Below are 18,465 nucleotides of genomic sequence, written 5' to 3' on the forward strand. Positions count from 1 at the left end.
TTGGGATCACTGGCAAAATTTGCCTGAAATTCCTACCAAAGACAATTGTTTTACCTCTGAATGGCAATTGTAGGTTCTTATCATGACCTCATCAAATCTCTCATTGTCTTATCCAATGCTTCGAAGCAAAATTTGCTCATTATAGGAGCTTCGTCCCAAATAATTAGCTTAGCTGTTACAATTAATTCTGCTAATAGACTTCCTTGCTTGATGTTGTAAGTAGAGAACTCATCTGGAGTTAATGGTATGGCAAGCCTAGAATGTGTAGTCCGACCTCCAGGTAACAATAGAGAGGCAATGCTGCTAGATACAACAATTAACACTATTTGTCCATTTGATCTTAGTGCGGAAGCTAAACTTTTCCAAAGGGAAGTTTTTTCTGTACCTCCATAGCCATACAAAAAGAATACACGTCCATGTTGACTTTCTGTTGCATTGATGATCTTATCATATACCCTCCTTTGCTCTGCAGTTAATTTTGAGAGGCAGTCATTGTGTTAGCCTTCTAATACGATACGATCATAATTTAACTCATCAAATATCATTTTATTTTGTGTTCTAAGATGGTTGGTATCTCGTGATGGAAATGGCATCGTAGGATAATCTCGCAAGCTTTTCCCATTATTGTTCAAGATTTGCTCAATCTCAATCAAAGTTAGTTCCTTTAATTCTTCATCACTGAAAATCAAATCTGAAATGCTGACAAAGTAAAGATATTATTTATTATTGGAGATGAAAACATATGGCAGATAAAAAAAATAACAGGAAAACATATTGCTAACATTTTAAACATGTCAAATTTAATTGAAAGGTTAGTTATTGCAATCCTTTTCTTACCATATAAGCCAAACATAACTCTATGATCATGCAAAATTCCATCACTTAATAGCATGGCTATTTTTCCCAGATAGCTTCAGGTCACACTATTGAGTTAGACCACAATAGAATCACAAACAACCTTCTCAAATAATGACCTGAGCCCCAATGAATTGCTTCTTGAATGGCATCAATATGTTTTCTATCGTCATCAAGTAAGCCACGTGCATAGCATGCATTTCGAAATGATGAGTAGATGGCGCCATTGTAAGTTCGGATATCTGCATAGCTTGTTAGTCGTTTTACAATATTAAGCAACAATCTTAAATAATATAACTCACCGGATGATGGTGGAATGTAGATCATCCTTCGAATCACGTAATGTGTTTTCTTGGGTTGCCAAGCTTGAGGTGAGGATTTCCAAATAAACTTGCTTGGAAACTCGTTATAAGTTAGTTCTCTAGCCTCATCATATTCTTTATTAGATGTGAACCAAGCTAGGAACATTAACTCTTTAACAATCGCCTTTGCAACAGCTTTAACTAATGATTCATTATCTATAAACAGAATAGGTTGTTGATCTGGCAGATGAAAGCTAAGCCTCTCAACAAATGGATTTCTGTAGTGAATGTCATAGAAAAATATCCTCCAGGCAGCTTCACAAGGAGATATATATATCGGCAATCGTAAAACATTTTCACTTCATCATCTTCTACACCTGCTTTGCCACTAATTGAGTTTGAGGAAAAAGAGGTTGTGACATGATCACTTCCCTTGTTTACATATTTGAAAAAATACTTGATAGATCTTGACTGGTTACAACATTTAACATTAATGTGAGCACAATATTTTAGTAACAATAATCTATTATGTGGCACGATGTACCTGTTGTCAAGATGAATTCCTGAGACTTCCACTATGTGTCCGTTATCTCGACGCCTATAAACAGGGTAACCATCTTTGTCAACTATAGTGACTTGATTGAATTTCTTAGGAAAATGACATATGCAACACCGTTCCTCCATGTAAGGTGAAATTGGTAGGCTAATACCACATAGACCATGAAGCATAAAACTCTTCAAAGCTTCGTAATATTCATTGTCAACATCAGGATCAGGAATTTCAACACAAATGATTTTGTCTATGTCTACAGGGGTTAGATATTTATCTTATTCATGCAAGAATAGTAATATATATGCGTGTGGGAGTCCCCTCTTTTGGAATTCTATTGTATAGATAATTGAAGAAAAAAGACAAAACCTAGACAGTGTTAACATCTGTAAGTTTGAATCATCAATCAATTTGAACCAACGTGGAAATAAATTTGCGAAAAATTTATAAAACTTTCATACTTGCTCTTGTTGCGCCAATTAATTTGTTGTATCTAAGATCCTTAATCATTTTTTCTAATTTAATTTTGAATAGTCTGCAAATCATGTCTAGCCTGTCTTTTGGTTTGAGTTTATGCTTAGCATAGTACCATTGTATTTCATCCCATTGCGGATTACAGGTGAAAGTGATGAATAATTCTGGATAGCCGACACATCTACATATTGTCATGGTGTCTTGATAATTATGTATCATGTATCTTGGCCCATCGGTAAATATTACTGGCAATATTATTCTCTTTCCTTTTGACGCAGCATCAGTCTCTCTATTAAAAACATCTAGAAGTCCATTGTATATTTCAACTCTGAAGTCGCTTTGGTGGGTGTAAATATATTTCAACCTAGCACTTTCAACTATCGAGAATGCATCAACTAAAAATTGTTCGAATTAGTGATGGGAATGTAAAAGGACACCATTGTGTGAAGGCCAATCTTGGATTCAAAATGTGAAAAAGTCCCGCATTGTCACATGCTTCTCTTTATCTATCGATTTTTTCTTTACTCTGTTCAATACAATATCATCTCTCCATCCATCCTCACCATAAGGGAATAGAAGAAGATACTGTAAGGCTAGATAAGATGGGTGTAACTCTATAATTTTTTGAAGTGACCCTGATTTACTTTCGACAATTATATCTCACTCTTGTGTATATCTGTCGAAATCACTGACAATTAAGGCAGCAACCTCAGAAACCGAAGGTAAATTATATCTCCTTCCATCTTTTCCTTTTTTTCCTATGAGTCGAAGGCAAACAGAAGTTGTAGTGTTGGCTGTAAATGCATCACGGGCAAGTTGAAAAGACTTTGCAAGTACATTATGGTTGTCCAACATAGTCTTGATAGTAGAAACAATATCCGTGTGAAACTTGTTCAATTGATCCCTTAAGCTAAAAATAACAGCCAAAAAGCAGGTTAATATAACTGTTTGTTGGAATTTTTGTATACATAGAAGTTGCTCTATTCGAGCATTTAATCAAATTGTATGGAAATAACTTTTGCTATTCCCCTTTCTGGTAGAAGCAAGCTCCCCATTAAATGATAGTTTTGGCCGTGCAATGAAGGTTAGCAGCCCATGACTATGATGAATCGACCTTTCTATCTTACCTCCAAATGATGTGAAAACAAACATGCTATTGTAGCTCCTAATATTCGATCGAAAATATTTTGCTTTTTTATTACTATCAAAGAAAAGCTTCCTCAATGACTCATGAGGTTCTTACATTATAGGAAGTTGAACTTGACCTTGTCGGTAGCATAAGGTGAACTTTGGAAATTTAGTATTGTAATGTTTTTTCATGTGCTCTTCATACCAGAATAGAGTTTTGCAGTACTAGCATGTAAATTTGGGATATCCAATATCCCAATAAACTACTAAAAAGAAAAATTAATTAGTCAATGCTTAATAAAAAAACACATGAAAATGAAGAAAAAAAAACTGTTATCTATCATTATTCAATTGAAAATGAAGCACTAATTAAAATACATAAGCATGCGTTAAAACTGCACTGATAATAATTATAAAAAATTGCAGTTACAAATATTCAAATTATAGAATGTACATATGTTAAGACTATTCGAACTGTACTTTTTGACCTAAGTATTCATGTATATGTTAGTTTACATATTACATAATCAATCTTTAAGTAATACAACAGTTGTTAAAATTCACTATGTGGTGTAAATAATTTATCTCTTCAAGCATCACGCAGGTCTGGATCCTTTATTCGTTAATTATATATGGTCAGGAATAATTATTTTAGTTACATTGTAACTGCAACGACTTATGAAGTATATCTATTGAAATGTATACCCATTCAAATATATATATATATATATATATATATATATATATATATATTATGCTATTATATTGAAAATTATATCTATTAAACTACGTAGTAGAAAGTTCTATCAAACTAAATCATGTACATCGTTGAATGACAAGTTAAGGCCGCTCTATTATTATATATAAAAAAAAACTAAGTTCATAATTTGAAGTTAAATGATTATACTGACACAATTTATGATATTAAAGCTTCAAAGTTAGATTCACAAATCTTTCATGATAGACAACATAAGAACCAAAAGAATGGCAATGGTAGAATTTATTTGTTAAGCACAAACCTAAAGTGGGAACATTAGGGGTGGTACTGTTCAATATTTCACCCGGTGTTATCATCGACTATTGCTGGCCAGTTGTCGGTTGGAACTCTACTAAATGCAAAAGATTGAATCAGTTATGATATAATGAATACAAATTTTGTTGACTGACATGAAAATGTTTCGAAATACATCCTTTGAGTCTGTTACTTGGAGGAGATTCTGTAGCGTCCTGTTGTTCACTTAAAGTGGAACTGATGTTTGTGTTGGTTGTACAATCATATGCATCATGTGTGCTGAGTTGATGTGGATGGTTAAAATGGTCTTGGCGAAAACAAATTTTTCGTTTATGTTCAGGGTTTAAATGCATTTGACTTTCTGTTCAATATTGCTTCAAACACTGTGCCTTAACAAACTTGTATATATTTTCATAGATGAAGAAGTACACTTTTTTAAAAAAATAGGAACTAAATGTAACCAAAATTAGCCAATGCTTGATAAAGAAAAAGAAAATATTATTAAAAACTAAAAAATATATCAGTAACCCAAAAAACAGAGAAACTCTTCTCTATTATTATTCAATTAAAAATAAAGCACTAATTAAAATAAAAAAGCATGCGTTAAAAGTGCGATAATAATAATTATAAAATAGAGAAGAGTTTCTCTGTTAAGAGTATTAGAACTACACTTTTTGACCTATGTATTTATGATGTATAATAGTTTTTCTACTCTTTAATTGTTAAGATATCCTACCAATTGTGAAAAATTTTTTCAAGTGATTATAAATTTAGAACATTCATGAGGTACATTCAAACATGTCATGATATAACTATCTTTTTTATTTTGTTTAACATTGATGATGTCTTTCATTTTCATTCGTTAACTTCTCTTTGGTTATTAGCAAACTAACAAAACAACGTGAGAGGATAAGATGGGTGTAGCTATCTTGTTTTTCGGGTACTTGGTTCGTTACAAAGTTGAGATTAAATTGAATACATTTTTATGGTTATTTCTTGATGACAAATTCATTCTAACCTGAAATACTAGAAATTTTTCATAGTAATTATTTCTCAAAATAATAAATTAAATATTACATGCTTCATAAAAAAATAAAATTATATAATATATAATAATTTTATATACTACAATTGTTAACTTTTGCTTAAAAAAAGTAGGGGAGCCAATTCCTATGCTTGGTCCCCTTGGATCCGTCCTTTGGCATCGATTGGAAAATCCTAAATTAAATTTTCGGTTTGACACTAAATATAAATTCAAGGCATTAGTGATGAGCAACTTGTAAGTAGTGTAAAAATAAGTCTGTCAACATGTCCATTAACATGACCTATTTTGGGACAATGTTTTTAATTATCAGAAAGCATCACTTTTCCTTCAGAACCAATTAATCCTCTAACTCAAGAGGTGGTGGTTAGACAATTATATATCATGAAGGGTTAGTTTTGTGGTTCACTTTAATTGAATCTTTGGAAGTGGTGTCTCCAAACTTGCTTCTTGTACATACATTTCATCTTGTGCAATATTTATTTATCTCTTATGACTTAAGGGACTATTGAGAAGAGTCAGGTGATTGTATATCTCTATAGCGAATGCTTTACTTGGTAATTCTTGAGTTTCTATGAAACACTGATAACAAAAGAAAAAAGATTTTTTGTGATGCATTCTGATACATCTAATTTGTTTCTTTACTTATAAGCAAAGAAGATAATTGCTGCCATATTGAACTACTTTACTCGTATAAATATGCATATTCGAAGAGTTCATCATTTTGCATTCATGGTTCTAATGTATACGAAAATAAATAAAGAGCTAATTCAGATATACTATATTGTTGACGGCTATGAAAATGCAAATTCTGCAGTTCTCGAAGGTGCTTCGGTTGTCTTTTATATGGATGTTGTTGGCTTGAATCCAAATGACTTCTATAGTTGATATACTCTTATAGTGCAAGGTACATCTTTCCATTTATTGGCATTGGCAAATTTCTTATTGGTTTAATTACTCTATTGGTCCCTATAGTTTCGCAAAATTTTCAATTAGGTCCCTATATTTTTTTTCTTTTTAATTGGGTCCCTGCACCAATTTTTTTTTCAATTGAGTCCCTAAACTTTTTTTTCATTTTATTTGAGTCAATGCACCAATTTTTTTTTAGTTAGGTCTCTGTACAATTAAGCCAATTGTTATCAAGAAGGACCTAATTAAAAAAAAAAAATTTGGTGTAGGGACCCAATTAAAAGAAAAAAAAGTATAGGGACCTAATTGAAAATTTTGTGAAACTATAAGGACCAACAGAGTAATTAAACCTTTCTTATTATGATGCAATTTTTGTATTTTTTGCCGGAAGTTGACTTGTTTTTATTTGATATTTTGTTTAGCTGCCAAGAATGTCATTAGTGCTGGCAGACAATGTAAAGTGAAACACTTGATTTATAATAGCTCTGCAGATGTAGTCTTTTATGGTTTCCATGATATACATAATGAAGATGAATCATTGCCATATCCATAGAAAGTATGGCTTTCTTGAGAGAGCTTCTCAATTTATATTTTAATAAAAAAAAAGGTTAAATGTTTCCCATTTACAAACAAATGAGTGTTAATAGGAGGATGTGAATTGCATATTGAAAACGTGTTAAGTGACTTTAAGGATCAAACAAAGGCATTGATCCTCAGTGCCAATGACATTGATGGCTTGTTGACATGTGCTCTTTGTCCTTGTAATGTTTTTAGACCTGGTGACACGAAATTTGTGCCATTTATTCTAGAGTAGGCAAGATTTGGATTTGTAAAGGTGTTTTACTTCTTTCACTAATTTGTCTTAGTTATTTGTTGGACTTTATGGAAGATATTCTGAAATGTGTAGAACAAAATTTTCTCACTAGTAATGATAAGCTTTACAAAAATACATTTTCCATCTTTTTATTGAGTGTGAACTTTGAAATGAATATCCTGTCACTTTTGCAGAACACGTGAAAATTGCTAATTAGTTTAACAAATGTCCCCCTTTTTCCATATTTTCTCCTTGCAAGTCTGTCCAAATGGACCAAATTAGCATTCATGGAACATCTTGGAGCTCATGAATATAATTAGTTTTTGTAAAAAATTTAGAATAAAAGCATAAGCCTTTCACCGTTATAACTAATTAATGTATACTGTTAGAGTTTATCCGCTTATAAAAGGAGTCCAATCACTATTAAACTAAGGGTTTAGTGTTATACAAGATGGTGGGAGATTAGTTTAGCTATATTTAAAGTGATAAACTCAAGGTGTAAAGTCCATATATACATATTGTGTAATCATATAACGGAATACATCCGTCATTATGTCTTGTTTGCTAGTAACCGCAATATCTGAAACTAATTTAACAACTTCTCCAAAGACATAAGTTGTGAAAAACTCTAATTATTTCAGCTGCATTTTATTTTTACTTTGTGACTATAGAGCAGCATATCACCACAAAATATTTTAGAGGGACAACATGGTATCAATCTAAGTTGGATTAATTCTTTTCTATATCACACTTTATGTTTCTATCAGCCTACATAAAAATGGAAGCTGCTAAGAGATGTAGCTTCCTTGCTTGTCATGCAGTTTAATGAAATTGACATCTCCAAATAATCATGCACCTTTTAAAAAGAAAATATTTTTTAACCCAACTTCATGTTAGAATTGAAGCATAAACTCAGTGACTTCAAGTTAAAATGCTGACCAGTTCATTTTAGGAGAGTATAACAATATTAGTCTATATTAGTTCATAGCAACCAAAGCAATAAAATACATGATATTATATATATGGGCTAGCAAAGATACATTAACATGCACTGCATAATAAGCTTTAATATACACCTTCTACAATTAATAAGGATGCATAGACCGGGGATTAATGACTAATGACATATTTGAAACATAGCATACCAAAGATGCACCATCCTTAGGCCCAAAACTAAGTTCATTACAAACAACAGAGGTAACATAGTGAATTTATAACATGTGGCTCCTTATAACCTTGCTGAAACTGAATGTACTCTGTGATTTTGACTTCATACTGGGTATAATGTCTCATAGTACTGATGCAGTGAGAAAATCCTTACTTGATCTTCATATTCTACCTAGTGAAGAGTTCTCTTTGTGTCACTCATGGGACTATATCGACAGATATGAAAGTGTGTAAAATGTGAATCATCTACACCATCGTTTTCAAAATATCTTTTCTTGATTTGTATTATATCTTCATCAATGAAGATGGTAGGAGTAAAGAGAGAACCAATACCATTATACATAAACAACCTAGTCCACGTTGTGTCTTCCTCAGTCACATCAACATGCCAAATAGAAGTGTGGAACACTTCCTCGTCATGATCAGATAAAGCAAGGCAAAACTTTTAGTTGAGAATCATGAGCATGTAGCAATGTGTTGAGTTAAGAAATTAACTAAATTAATTAGTGATGACAAATATTATTTTTGGGCAAAATAAATAATTAGTGTTGATTATAATTAATTGTATATTGCTAATTATTAATTAAATATTGCAGGCCAAAATTCAATTTAGCATCCCAAATAGAATGAAAAATGAAACAAGGCTGATGGGTTGATAACTCAAACGAAGCCCAAAAGAAAACAAAGATGAGAAATCAAAACGGGCCAAGTGAAGTGATCTAACCCAAGCCCGATTTGATACTCAGCAAGAAAATTCCCTCTCACTTTCTTTCACCAACCCAACATTCTCTTTCTCTGTCTCAGTCAAATCACAGAACTCAGAAAAAGTAAGAAAGAGAGCTTAGTTCCTAAGCTAGTCTTGAAAGAAGAAAACAAAGAGAAATACTAAGCTTGAAAGGCAGAAGTCTAATCATCCATTTCAAACCAAATCAAGCTTAGGTAAAGGTTAAAGGTAACCCATTTCCTTTTACATGCATTAGATCTTCTTCTCTTCATCTTCAACGTTCTGCCACTCCACTTTGGGTTATATGGAAAAGAGAATTTCTGTTCTTCACTGCTGTGCATCAACGGTTGAAAATATGTCTTAGGGACCAAGTTGTGTTTCAATGGTCAAGATCTGGGTTTACCATTGAAGAAATTTTTTTCTGGTGATAATGTGGCTTTCAGTCAAGATAGGGAAGTCAGAAGCAAAGTTTCCATTGTGAAGATTAATGGAAAAAAGTGAGCTTGTGGGTTGGTGAAGCACAGTGCTCAAGGAGTTGACCTAGGAAGAAGAACCAAGCAACATATAAGGAAATAAAAGAAGCTTGCTGTTCATTCAGAAGGCAAGGAGAGATAACCAGTGTTCTTGAGGTGTATGTTCTGAGAAGAGCTCTCTGAAGAAGTTCGTCTACTTGGACAGTGCTTCCTACTCAAATGAGCATTCTGCCAGAATGAAGAACTGAATCAAAGGCTAGCAAATCTGGTTTATCACATAGCAAAGAGGCTATTGTAGAGTCAATCTCCTTCATATTTTATAGATTGTATTTTACTTTTCAATATTTGTTTTTCTGTAATTTCTTGAGTGAAAAGGCATATTGAGAGAGCTTAAGTAAAAGCCAATGAGTGAAAAGAGGCTGAGTGATACACTTGAGAGAAAAGCCTGGAATTATTTCAGATTTTTTTAGGTATGTCTGTGTCTTGTATTTTGTACCTGTAAGGTATCCCTTTTTTAGTTGGGTTAGCACTAAGAGTGAATAGTTAGGTATTAGCATAGCCAATGTCAAGTTAGGTTAGAACTTGAGTGTGAAAGGATTGTGTCAATCCTGTGGAATTGGTGTATGTAATACTGTTAACTATAGTGGAAATTCCTCCATTGTTGTGGAGGAGACTGGATGTAGGTTGCATAGCACAAGGCAACCGAACCAGGATATATGCTGGTGTTAGCTTTTCTCTTCTCTGAACTATTCTATTTTCTAATATTCATGAGACAAAAATAAATTGTCTCATAAATTTCTGCTGCTGAGTTCAAACAGAATCAGAATTCAAATGTTGTTTTAAGGGGTCAGTTCAGTAACTTAAAAGAAAGGCATAGATTCAACCCCCTTCTCTAAGCCTACCACAACCTTCACAATGGCCCAAATCTTCTCCAGGAACGAAAACCTACTGAAAATTGTTAGATAATATGGAAAAGCATACGATATATGGGGATCTTCTTTCAACATCCTCAGGTGAGCATGTTTGGCAATAAATAGATCTATTAAGTATAACATAGGTTGCATCTAAAATTTGCACATATGATGGACATGTTATGACCACATCGCAATTTCTTCTAAAGCTTGTATATATGGTAAGTGTGCATGCGAGACTTTTCGGACTGTGTTTGAAGACATGCAAGATGGCATAGTCTAGAGTGTACGGAAAGTACAACAATGCATATATATATATATACACACACACACATACACATGCACCATTTTAGGTTTAAAAACATAAACAGGGTCCTGAATAATTTTGGACCTTCTGCTAATAGGGTTCCAAGCTAGCAAGTAAGACTTCCTTCCCATGGAAGAGTATCTTGTACAGAAGATCCCATTTTCAATGCTTATAATTTGGAACCAACCTTTATGTGTCAGCAAAAAAGGCAAGTGAAATGGAATAGTGTAACCACTCGAAGCATCTCTCCTCATCACCCAATCAAGTGAGTTTAGCAGAGAGGATGGATAACAAAAATGCAATATCGGTGAGTAGCCATGTTGCTTCCACCTTTCAGCAATGCTTGTGATAAATTCATAGCTGCTGAGTTTTGCTCTCTAGTAGCGAGACATGATTCAGGCATTCAAAATAGTTGAAGCATCAACAAGGTGGAATATGTCTAGCTGAACCTCGCTAGGGAGATCTGGCAAGGGAATAGAAATGGGAGAAATACCACTCATTCCGTTTGAAACGTGAGGATTTTAGAAATTCGATTTCTCGGACTGAAAAAGATATGAAAGTTGGGTATGAGGTGTGTTCATATACTCTAAGGACTTCTCTTCATTTTAGAGGAGTATAGCATTAATAACACAACAACTATTTCTCATATGTATTTACCCAATTGAATTAAATGTAAACTGAACTAAATGTATATTGCTTATTCTTTTTTAGGTAATATTCAAAGTTGACAAATGAATCTGTTGTTACAACTAAAAGTGAGAATACCTTTAACTTCTGCTATTGTCAGGGGATTCAGAGTTTCTCGAGGCCAATTTAGTGAGCCTTCTAATCCCTTAAAAACCTTGTAATTCTCAATTAGTAAGCAGTGTTTTGGCATGTTGAGAAAAGCCAATGACTGCCCACACTCATCTCGAAGTCTACAATGGCAAAATGCATGGAGAGTTGGCAAAGGTGACTCGTGTGGAATGGTAGAAAGATCATATGAAGAATTTTCAAGGCCTTTTTATGATATAATAAAGGCAAGTGTCAAAAGGAGCTACAAATCAGGTGAAACATATTCTTGGTGAAGATTGACCATTAATGCTAACATGATTGCTAAATCAAATTTAGCTGAGTGTGTGTATTTTCTATTCTATCCCTATCCTTTGTTTGTTTAAATCATAATGAGTTCTAGTTTGCAAAGAGTTAATTGTGTTTTTCACAATCATTTCCTCCTGCCATGTCCTTCCTTTAACATAAAATGGCTAGCCCTCCATAAGTTATACAATGTCTGACTTGCATATTAAATGCTTAAAGAGACTTGTTTGAAATGATAACATATTATGAGTTTAATTTTCAAAATCTGGTTGCAGGATATCTACATCATTATCTCTGTAATAACATTGATATAAATGTAGCAAACTAAATGGATACAATATGCCCGGCTGTTAGCGTTTCTTTCCATTCCAATATATTTGAATTGAGTTCCCTTAGTATTTGATTGAACCCTCGCCATGTAATGTTCAGGTATGCTACTCGTGCAAGGTCAAAAATCATAACTAACAACTATACTATAATTAACATGAAACTTAATTGAAGTAGCCTAATTTGAAACTACACTTTTGTTACTTGAAAATTGGTTTAAAGACATACTTATTAGATCCAATAGAGCCACATAATAAAGTTATTATACGAATTATAAAATCTTTGGGTAACACAGATCATTGGACCAATTCACTTAGCTGAGATACTCTAATCACCAACAAATTTTATAGGTTTTCATCACAATAGATGTCACTCCATTAAATTATAGGCCACAGACTTACTGATATACTTGAGGTGGTTGAAATTATGCTACACTGCGTTTGTTATTATAATAAGAATGTTGCATAGTCTTTTTTCTTTATCCCTAGAAAGAAATGTGTCATATCATAAATCTATAATTTACGAACCATGGTGGAGTTTGTAGAAATTTAATCTAAATTTATGTAATTGAAATCTAATTACTTATATAATTATGATGCAACTAACTTATGCATTTATCATAATAAAGTGTATCTGTCGGCCAAGTTATCAAGTTAGTGTTAAATTTTGGTTGTTTTTCTACAAATGCATGTCCAAGTTAGACTTCATTATGATATGGCATTTGCAAACCACAATTGAAGGGTTTTCTTTAATACTTTTCAATAAGTGCAAGAAGTTTTGGCTGAGAATAATGAGCAGGGCCCGGTGGAAACAAAATTTTGGACATTGTTCTCAGGTTATTGTTTAAAATTCTGACCTTACGAAGACTTATTTTTTTATTGATTGCTAAAATACTTGCTAAAACATTTAGTGACATACTTGATTGGGATGGTTTGCATACTTAACTGTATTGTTTACTTAATTTCATATTCATAGATGTAAAGCATTAAAGTGGAAAGTGTAGTCACACTTTGAGCAGTGCATTATTAATCACACCTTGATCTCAGAAGATAAGCATTTTTCAAATAATTGATAGATTAGGTAGTTGCATTAAATAAAAATTTTCTTCTATCCACAGCTTGGTCTATGTGATAGTCTCAATCATACTGTCGAATCTGAAAAAGTTACAGGTAAAGACAAATGTCATGGCAAAGCTAAATAAATTTAACATGTTCAATTGAATAGATAAACATTAAAGTATTTTTGGATTATGAGATTTACTAATCATTGTCTCAATTAGAAGTTCACATGGTTCATTCTTATTAGTTATTATGATATTGGTATGGCTTAAATTTTAGTTTGCTACAAAACATGGAAAGTAGGCCTGATTCTCTTTTTCTCGAGTAATTTTCCATTATCTTTCTACTTATGATTTCAAACTGTGTCTTGATGTATCATAATAATAATGATTTAGTTGTGTTTGATAACAGAATCCATGGAGCAGTAAACATGATATGTTAAAAGAGAAATTAAGGTTTTGCCATTTGAAAATCATATCTAAAAATCATGGTAAACACCCCAGATTTTATTTGCTGGAACTAAGAATGAAGCATCTATATTACAATATGATAAAAATATATTTCTACACCATGTCAAGGGCCTGAAACTATTATTGAGTCATTATAAATTCTAACAAATCTAATCTATCCATTTTATCATATAGCTTTCTTAAGAATCATTAGCAAATGGCAATGCACACCATTATACTCAACTTAGAGTTTAAAGCAACTCTAAGCAAACAACAGTATTCAACATGCATAGTCTGTTCTGATGTTATTTAAATACATAAAATAAAATTGTAACTCAAAATCAACAAAAAAAAAAAAAAATTCAAGATGAAATATCTACAGTATATTCTATGGGTCAAAAATATCCAAGAGCCTATGATGAAACATACCAGATTGCTAATCCATTTTTTGCAAAATTGTGTGAATGTGGAATAAGTAAAAGCAATTTTGGGGAAAATGCTAAAACAGAGAAATTTATAACAAAGCAAGCTAATTAACAAAGCAAGCCAATCTGAGGAAACATGACGCTTAACACAAAGGACTATTGCAAGGATAGTGAAAACATAAACCATGACGAAAACACAATGCTAATAACTACTAAGCTAGAATGCTGACAAAAGATTTGTCTCATCACGACTTCTTAAAGAAACCAACACCATCACTAAGATACAAACTGATCAATCCATATTTTTCTTTCCACAGTTCCTCTTAAATGTTTTGTTCGCCGATGCTTGAACATCTGCAAACGCAGATGCTTCTGTCATGGAGCCATCACATGCATTAGTGCAAGATCTCTAAGCTGGAGTCTAATAGGAGCTGTCGCTATTGCTCTCAATAGCAGAATCCTAAGGTTCACAAAAACTCAAAAATTAGTCAATCCAAATATGAACCACCTTTTCATTAGAGTCACATATCACTACATAGGGAAATCTAATGATAAAAAGAACCACAGATAAACTGGTTACCCTAGAGAGACAAACTGCAGCATGTCTATTGGTTTCATCATCCATTTCAGTTATAGGGTATTTGCTAGCATTTCATTAAACTGCAGGATGCAGGATGAATTTAAGGGATCAAATTTAGTTTCAACATTAAAGTCTTCAACACATGTATGTTTTAGTTCCTGTGACAACATATACTATACTTACAAAAGCATCAGAAGGTTAGCACAACTAAAACTAGACAGGAGGCACTTATCATCTGAAAGTTTGGTGACGATGTACATCCCATCCATGGCATTTATATTCTTGTAGGTGATGTTAAGCTTGAACAAGAACCTTTTGTCAACGATATTCTCCAAGTATTTAGGGTATGACTTTGTTTTTTTCCATTTCTTTACATGCACATTAGCATTTCTTTGTCAGTTGCAGAACCTTATTTGACATGACAAATTTTTTTTAAGTCAAATGTTGAAGACTTACACATAACTCCTTAAATTTCACACTAGCCTTTCCCATCATTTGTTCTTTTTCTTTGTTCCAAAGAAGGAGCTTCATACAACCACTTCCATCAGTCACAATAATTTGTAGCTGATACTTGCATGAACATCTCAGCAGCACATTATCCCTAACAATAAGATATCACCACATGTAGCTACAGAGAATTTGCCAGTTCATGATGCAAATCAGTTGCTTAGAGGAGCTAAAAAATATTGCTCGTCTAACAACTAGCCTTAGCATAGCCCTGAAACCTACATGCCTATAATGATCACAATAATACCTATCTTTATTTTGTTCAACCTTCTTTGGACATGTCTTGCACGGTGTATAGGACCAGTCATCTTTACCAACCTCTATGGACACAACATTACCAACAATCCAGCACGAGATTTCTTGACAAAATGCTTTAAGATTAGTAAGAAAATGGTTACGGCTTAAGTAATCACGAAGCAACCTCACCCGAGTCATATTAAGGACCTCCTCTATAGTTTGCATTTAGACAATGCCTGCGCTGATCTCATCTGCCATATAGTACTGAGGTCGTGTCTCAAGCTGAGTTATTCGTTGTAAACAGGACACAACATCCGTTGCCAATCTGTGGACACAACCAAAAGAGTTGATGCAGGAAGGTCAATATTTTTTTAAAATTTTGATTCCTAAACACATAATAAAGAATCAATTTGGCACTCATGAGACAAACCTTTTCTTAAAGTCAATAACCTCAGAAAGGTTTGGATTGAAATAGCATTTGGAGACATAGTAAATACTTTGAATATTCACAGAAGTATACGTTGGACTTAAAGAGTTGAACCATGATTATGAAAGGCTCTCCATCATCTCGTTGGAGGTGTGGAACCACTTGGTCAACCAATTCTCCAAACAATGTACATTTAATTTTTCATTTCCTGGAAAGAAACACAAAGAAAGAAACACATACAAAGTCCCTTAGACGATTTTTTTCACAGTTCATACCCATCATAAGCCTGATCTAAATGATTGGAAACCATAACAAAATTTACACCTTCAATACAGTACAAATATTAAACATTACTCTAGGTCTTCCAACTATAGCTAGGGGTGTTCATAGGTCGGATCCAATCCGCATATCCACGGTGTTTATCCAAATTCGATCCGCATATTAATAGGATCGGATTGCGGATTTTGTGTAGGTATCCGCATATCCGTGTATCTACAAAAATAAAGAAATAAATAAGTAAATATTCTTTTTAAGTTTTATTTCAACTAATAATTATCATATATGTTATATTATTTTAATTTATTATTTAAGAAAAGTATGTTTAATATTATTTTAAGAATAAACATATTTAAAAGAATACAAAAAATAAATTTTATTGATATTTTTCAATAAAAATAAGCTTTTAAAAATATTTTTTTGTTTTGCGGATATATCCGATATCCGATCCGATCCGCAAATGTGCGGATCGGATTGGATCCAAGCTTAAAAACTGCGGATATTGGATCCGATCCGATCCGATCCGATGATTTTAGTGCGGATCGGATCGAAATATTGGCCATATCTGATTCGCGGTCACCCCTAACTATAGCGTAATATGCTTGCTTTCTTGAACCGTCTGGGTAAACATGTTTCTGGCTTTCTCCTTTCCAACAACCTCTCTTATGTAATCTGCATTCCACAATATATACGTTTAAATATAAAGCTGTATAAAAGTTCCTTATTATATAGGGACTGAATAAGAACTATAAGAATTTAACTTACCAAACAATAGATTTTCATCACTTGGACCATTTGCCTCAAAGTTTAGCAAATGGACAAAAGTTGAATAGGTTAAAAGTGAAAGTCTCAATGGCTAAGACTACCACTTCAGTCTTTGTATAAAAGCTAAGCATGTACTTATATGGAGTTTTCCTAACCTTGCCATGTTTAATTTTAATAATAAAATTCTGCATACTATAAACAACGTTTTCTTTTATTCTGTGCTTGAACAATTCCAGGCCAAGCTTGCAAATGGTTGCATGTATTCTATCTCTGCAACACATTTTGAGACACAATGAATAAAAGTTATTTACCAACCACTTTAAAAGAAGATGCAATATAAAAGAATTACTTATCCAAATACCTTTTCATCTTGCAGAACCAACTCTAAGTTAAAGACCTCATTCTCATTCCACTGGCTGGAAAACTCATACAATCGGGCAATCCCCACAACCAACGACCAAGAGAGCTTGATAGGATTGATATCTCTGATGAAATCTGTCTTTCTAGCCATTTTTTGAAACATAAAATAGTTGCAAGCATCAGGTTTATCTGGAAAAAATAACAATGTATTTCTATATTTTCTATATACAGTGTAGCATCCTAATATTTATACACATTTTTTCCTCTCTCCATCACAACGATGAGCTTGAAAATCTACTTTATTAACCTCATATCCTTTGACGTGCGTGGGAAAATTTTTGCATATAGATTTCAAATTTGAAAGGACCTAAACCTAAGTAAGCCGTGAGGCTAGCAATTTTCTTTCAGGAGAGACTATAGCAATCTCGTTTATTGGGAACCGTCATGGTAGAACTTTTTTAGGAGGAAAGACTGTAGCAATCTCGTTCACTGGGATGCTATATCCGCCAGAAACCCCCTCACCTTACGCCAATTTCTATTTGGATGGGAACACTGCCCTTAGAGGATTGCACAAGGCTGCTTATATGGAGTTGATGAGATTAGTTTTAATATCAGTCTAGACAGGTGTCGACTATGCGGTTGCCACGCATCTTCATGTCCATGGAAGGAACCTGGTATTTAATTGCGACGTGTCGTCACCAAGGATGATGGCTACTGAGCTGTTTTTGGGATGTTCTTGTGAATTTTGGGATTGTTCATCATTTGAATTATCTCCTAAGCCTATCTATATGCCATCACTAAGAGGGTTTATTTATTAGCTATTGTTGGAGGGAACACTGTAACTTTCTGGCACGTGTCGTTGTGAAAAAAGCCTAGTTTTAGAGAAAATACTATTCATATGCTTCATGAACTAAACTACATAAGTATTATAAAATCTTTTATTTTTAACTATCAATAACACGAAATATAATGCTTTAAAATCTTCCCTTCACTTAAATTAATTAAAATAATTTTTTTCACAATAATTAAATTAATTAAAATAATATAATATTATACAAGTAATAATTTTTGTGTCCTTTATCTATTTTAATTTTTAATAGTATATGTATCCATATCCTATATGAGATAATATGTAAAAATATTTAAAAAAATTAAATTTTTTAAATAAAAATATACATAGTAATTTTTTGTTATAAAAATTTATAAAGAATTAAATTTAAAATTTAACTATTTTTAATATTAGAAATAATAAAAGTAATAATTTTATTATTTCAAAGTATAACAATTACTCATTAACAGTAATATATAG

The sequence above is a fragment of the Arachis ipaensis genome, chromosome B10 (genome assembly GCF_059453495.1).
Source record: "Arachis ipaensis isolate K30076 ecotype BB chromosome B10, ASM5945349v1, whole genome shotgun sequence".
NCBI classification, from domain to species: domain Eukaryota; kingdom Viridiplantae; phylum Streptophyta; class Magnoliopsida; order Fabales; family Fabaceae; genus Arachis; species Arachis ipaensis.